Source organism: Euprymna scolopes, chromosome 21 (assembly GCF_053919585.1).
Source record: "Euprymna scolopes isolate OS-2025 chromosome 21, ASM5391958v1, whole genome shotgun sequence".
NCBI classification, from domain to species: Eukaryota; Metazoa; Mollusca; class Cephalopoda; order Sepiida; family Sepiolidae; genus Euprymna; species Euprymna scolopes.
In genome coordinates, this window is record NC_136502.1 from 2,577,187 (window position 1) to 2,583,797 (window position 6,611).

Consider the following 6,611-nt stretch of genomic DNA (forward strand, 5'->3'; position numbering starts at 1 on the left):
CACATACAGCACCTAGAATTCCCAAATGGTCACCCATCTGGTACTAACCAGGCTCAATGTTGCTTAACTTTGGTGATCTGATGAGAACCGGTGTGTCAACGTGATTATGCCATACTATATATATATATATATATATATATATATATATATATATATATATATAAACAATAAGATGCATTACTTATGAGACAACCATTGTATGTATGTATATATATATATATATATATATATATATATATATATATATATATAAGAGTAGGTAGTAGTTTGCTTGAAGCATTGTTGGTAAAGAAATATATATATATATTTTTTTTTTTTTTAAGCCAAAAACAATGCGGAGGAAGACCGGAAAAGATGAAGTAAAAAGAAAAACAAACAGATGTAGACGAGTATGGTTGAATAGAGGAGTATCTAACCTTTATTTGACTATCATTCTTCACTTCAATGTATAATTATTTATCACCAAGTTGCTGGTATGTCCGGTGTATGTAAAGTCCGTGGGTGGTGTGGAACTTTGATTAATTTCGAGAGAAAGGTACCTCTCTTTTTCAAAATAGAAGACAAAGGTGGATTGAAAAAGCGAGGTACCTTTGTTCCATAAGTAATGCATCTTATTGTTTTTAATTGAAAAAGAAAAAAATTGAAGAGGTACGAAGACAGAAGTGATACCATTAAAATGAGCAACCTTTTGTGCTCCGTAACTTATTTTTCTACATAGTTACCGTTATTCTCAATGCACTTATGCCAGGAATTCAATGACGCATATCTGATTCTGATGCACGTCCATGACAGGAGTTGCTGAGGAGAGATATCATTCGCTTAATCAGAAATTCGCTTGCGTTACTCAAATCAATGGGTTCAAATATTTCATAAGACACATTTTTAACTGCACCGCTTGCGTTAATTAAAATCATCAAGAATGAGAATATGATGTAATAGCTTCTGCAATGGCAGTTTTTATAGACGGACACTAATTTTAAGAAATAGAAATGAGAAGGAGAGGAGGATTAAAGCAAAGGTCAAAGGTCACAGGTTGTTTAATCACCTTACAAAAGACGATTAAAGCTTTTACCAAAGTTATGTCTAAAACAAGAAGTGGTGGCATGGGTATCTACACAAGGCTGTGGAATCAGCTAATCTGATATTTTGGGTTTACTAAAAGGTATGAACCCTTTTTCCCAACTATGGCTGAAATATAAACTTGTGTTTTAATGAATCTTTTACTATGAAACTGAATTGTGTTTTTTGCATTAAATGGCCACAAAAGAGTGGCTATGCGACAAAACAAACTTATTTTTTTATTCAAAACAACTGAAACCATTATTTTTTTGTTTAATTTTTTTTTATGTTTGAAATAATTTTCTATATTATGGATCGGCAATTACTTAAACAACTTTTTACAAATATTTTCAGCTTTAAAATTGTTTTTTTTTTTTTTTTTTTTTTAAGCCATCCAGTAGGTTTGTCACAAAATATTTGACAGATTTTATTTGAAAATTTATTTTGGATGTTATTTTGGTGCTTCTGTAACTCCACCAAAAAAAAAAAAAAAAAAAAAAAAAAAGAAAAAGAAAAAAAGGCCCTTATCTATTTTTAAAGAAAAAAGTATCTTATGCAGGTTGTCCAAAAAGTCACTCAAAAATAGAGGCAATTTAAAGAACACCCTTAAGTGACTTTTTGGACACCCTGTGTGTGTATTTTTAAAGTCAGACCCAAATAGCAATGAGTCTGACATCTTGATACTTGATTCAGACTAGCCTTTTTTTGTCTTCCACTATGTTATTGAACTGAATATAATTTAGTCTACATAAGTTTTCTTGTGATTAAGACATTAAAATGTATTTTAATTGAATTTCTTTAAAAAAAATATTTCATCCACTTAGGAACATTTTTCAATAATGAACTACATCAAGAATTATTATAGAAATTAGTCTGACAGTGGCTTTGTTGCTGTCAAACAGATTTGCTTTTGTTGAGGCCCAGGAGGTTCAATGTTCAAGGCTTTACTTTCTCTCAATTCAATTTCCTTCAAAACATACCCCCTCTCCACTGAAACATTTTCAATAATGACCCACATAGCAGCAGCTCTCTGCCATTAAACCAGTACAAAATAATACTATTTATCTCTTTGTAGTTTTAGTATTGTATGGGTTAGACCTCTATCCTGCTATTTTTTAGCCAATCTAAGAAATTGTCTTCAGATAGATGGACTGTTGCATAGCCTCCCTTCCAGTCAAGTGACTGGACAGTGTAGGATCAGGTGGTGTATGTCCTGCGGGTCTCCTTTGCACTTTATTAGTAACAATAAAAACAATAAAATAAACATTCATTGATTTTAAATTATGAGTAAAACTAAAAACTAGAGATCATCCCCAAAAATAATTTTTTATGTTTGAGAAAATATCTGCACATTTGTATTTATGGTAATCAGGGAAACATGATTTTTTAGTTAAATATTTTGAGATTTGTAAAGAATTGGAATCGGCAATTTAATACGGAATTGTTAACTGTATTGGAATCGGGGAAAATATATATACATTATAAAAATTGTAATTTTTATTGAAATGCACTACGGTTCTAAGAGTGATGCTTTTTAGAGTATTCAGACCTCAAAAAAAAAAAAATTAAGGTATTTGAGGGGGGAAAAAAAGGCGTTTTTTTGGGGGGGGAGGGGGAGGAGGACATTGGCACTTTTACTAAAGGATCACTGGTATTTATTGCCGTTTTTTTTTTTTTTTTTTTTATCTTTATTGAATGTTTTTTTAATTGAAAATTTTAATTCGTTTTTTTGCTTTAGTTACATTAAATTATGGGGTACCATATATCTGAAAGCAAAAAAAAAAAAAGGAAACTGTCAGGGCAAGCCAATCAATCTACTCTCCAGCCTCCACTTACTCCCCAAATGCTCAACTCTTCAACTCCCCACATTGGATTCCCCTAATTCAATGTAACCTTGCATCTTGTTTTGGGGGTGACAAAAAGTAAAAACAAAAAAAAAAAAATGAAAAAAAAAGTTGCTCCAAATTTCTTCTGCTGACATCATGTCAAGGTTAAAAGGTCAATCTCAAGGTCATGTAAACTGTGTGATTTTATCATTTAAAATATTGGGCAAGTATCGTGTCTCAAAGATGAAAAAAAGTTATGGTCAACTTATGGTGAATTTCAATTTGAAATTTGCAAAAGTCTCTGTTCACGTTCATTTGACCCCACTTAGAAGTGGCTATTTTTTTTTTTTTAAGGGGGAAGTATGGATGAGGGAGGATTTTTTTTTTTTTTAATTAAAATTTATCTTTTTCCATGACATTCACACTTAAAATTGCATCCTTTTGTAATCGCATCGATTCTGAAAATCTTTCCACATGTTCATTTTATTTTTCTATGATTTTTTTTGACGTAAAACACGAATATAAATTCCTTCTCCGGCTTGCACCTCATTTCCAGAGTGGCAAAAAAAAAAAAAAAAATGTAATTATAAACTGGGCATAAGTCGTAATTATGGTTGACCTATTGATTTTTTATTTTTATTTTTTTATTCTGGCATATTTGTTGAAAAAAATGTTTGAAAAAATGTACATAACGCGTGAATTGATGGATTGACATCTACGTTGCTCTACCTGGCGATCGGGTAAGAAGTTAATGGTGATTTTACTAGCCGGGAAAAGGGTATCTCTCTCCCTCTCACAGTCAGAAGATGCGACACAAAGGTTGGAAAATTAGTTTTTACAAGACAGAGTGCTCTTCAATTCTGTCTTGACCTCTTAGCATTTCCTGGTAGGGGCACCTCTGGCGATTAGTGATAAACTAATCCCTTCTCAATGGGAAAAGGCAAAGTCTGGGAGAAGAGGTAATTCCTAGAACTGCACGGGACATGCAAGTTATGGCACTCAACAGAAAAAAAATCCATTTTAAAAATGAAATTTGTTTTTCAGTGTCCAAAGTACTGGCTAATTGGTTCCATAAATGAACAGGATGGGATAAAGTGAACGGTTGAATTCTCGATTCTTCTATGGAGTTTTTCCCTCCACAAAAAAGACAACAAAGTCACTTTTGAAATGGTCGTTTCCTTGTTAACTGCCGTATGTCTTACGTTCTGTACAGTTGTAGTAGGTCCACCCTCCCAGGCTTTACATTTTCCTTTTGGAAAGGGTTACTTTATCGTTAATCGCCTGAAGAAGTAAGCAAAACAGTCAGGGTTGCACTTTAGGGGATTGTTACTGTGCTTCAGTAAATCAAACTTCCGTACAGAAGTCACAAAAATCTCGTCGGCATGAATGAACTATTCATTAGCTCTGCAAGATTGTAAGTTTATTAGCCCGAATACCCAGAGCAGCAAAGCTCGGTGGTTGCATACGAAACCAAAAAAGACTTGGTCTAGATCGCAGGAAGTAATGATGGTTGCACATGCGCAGAAACAATGTTGCCACCCTCGTTGTGGATTTCTGGTTCTGCATCTGAGATGTAATTGCTTGCAGAGGTTTAGACGAGCAAAGGACGATAGATCCTAATGTTGACTCCTTTTGAATTTTCAGCAGAACTCTGTCTGCCACAATGATACTACCACATTGCCAATCTGTTCTGGTCAGTCCCAGGTATTACTTCCTCCTTTGAGATGTGTTTTATTTTTATTGTCAAATATCAATCACGGATGAATGTTAACGCAAAAAAAGACAATAGAAGGAAATCAGCAATTGGTTGCGTTAATGAGGAAGGTTTAATCGACAAGTGTGATAAAATATTATCGGAACTAAACAACCATTCTCTTCTCAATTGAATATCAATTAAATTTTCACCTTTTTATATTCTTTTTATATACTCGAAAGTTTTTGGAAAAGGATCCCAAATGATAATTCAATAATTTCTCGCAGACACTTCTGATTGGCTTAAAAATATTTGCATTTATTAATCCAGTTGAAAGTCTGTGGGAATCTATATGAGTATAAATTATTTTTGGCATTTTTAAAAAAGTTTTATTTTTTTTGTCATTTCACCCCAAACAAGGCTACTATTTGGGACCAGATTTGCTGGGATACTATTTAGGGGGTTGGGCAACGAGATATCTGTTCACATTACACTTGAATTTCTGCATGTCATTACAGTCAGGGAGCAGGGGCTCAGAAGGGAATTCCAAAGTGCAGCAATCTGAGGAAAAAAGCTATTCGAGTAGAAAGCTTTCCGGCATCTAGGGATCTCTACATAGTGGGGGGGGGGGGATTTTGCCGCTTGTCGAGGGTATTGTCGTCGAGGAGGTACTAATGCTTGGAGTTCGTCAGAGCCATTGAAATATTTGTAAAACAGGCACATTTCTATCGTGCATTGCAAAAGGTAAACATCTCCCATTAAAAAAAATTTGCAGCATTTAAAACTGTAGCAGTTAACATCCCCGAAATATGAGAGTTGTTCCAAATGTAAAGCTTCCTTTTTTTAAAATGTACAAGAACTGCGAAGATGGGAGTGGTACCATTAAAACAATCATTTCTGCTCCAGAATTTATTTTTTTACGTAGCGTATTAAGAATGGTGATGACGTTGCAAGGAATTCAATGACGCATCTACGCTTCTGACGCACGTCCATGACAGGTTGTTTTCTTAGAGTCTTGCATTGTCAGTATCTGTAACAGAGAAATGCAACTTTCAGGTTATGAATGCATGAGTTCAGTCATCATAACAATTCAATTTGCAATCTGATCCATTTGGGCAGAATAAAAAAAAATAGGTATTACTTTTGGAATGTTTCATGGTGTAATCCTTCACGACTTGCATCGAAATTTAATCATTTTTTTTTCTTGATCTACCTTTGATTCTTTAGAGATCTGACAGTGAATTCTTAATACGTCCTGGCTCCTTTCCGGTACGATAAAGAAGAAATGATCGACAGGTATTTACAATCAATGCATGAATGTCATTGCTCAGGTTAAGTGCATAAACAAAATTGCCAGCTGAAACAAATCTGCAATGCTCAGTCATGAGTCTTTGTTTTATTGCCATTCTATATGTGGGGGACACTATGGTGATTGTCTCATCAGTAGAAAGTATGATCTTGAATGAGTTTCACACTCACCGGACTATAATCCCTAAAATATTTTCAAAATAATGATCTCACAATCCCTCCCATTTCCCAATTATATGTAAAATAGCAGCTTGTGTTCAATTAATTGTATACAAGGAATCGTTTATATTATGTATTGTGGATTGGCACTAAGGTTTGATATAGGAAGATTGCAAAAGAAAAAAGTGAAAAACAATGTCACTCATTTAATCGTTAATAAAATCCACAATTGTTTCTGTAATTTGGTATAAATAAACTTTAGTCCACTAAGTTTCAGTCATGAGTTTCCAACAGTCTTTGTTTTATTGCTGTTCAATGGTAAGTACACTGGAATGCAATGTGCAAAATTGTCCATACCTTACACGCACCCGTTCACTGTGGAGATCCATAGATGCCAGAAAACCTTCTCCTCTAATAGTTTCTTCCCTCAAACTATTCTTTGGAATTCTCTCCCAGTCTTCTGATTCCCTTATTGTACTGACATGCAAAAGTTTAAATGTATTGTGAACAAATATCTTGCTGCTCAACTCCCTACATATTGTCTGTAGGCATGGTTTTAAATAGGA

The 6,611-nt window shown here is 33.9% G+C and overlaps 1 pseudogene; it reads right to left on the minus strand.

The window, feature by feature from the left end:
• Positions 1-117, minus strand: LOC145243093 (5S ribosomal RNA; annotated as a pseudogene).
• Between the last annotated feature and the right edge of the window lie 6,494 nt (positions 118-6,611).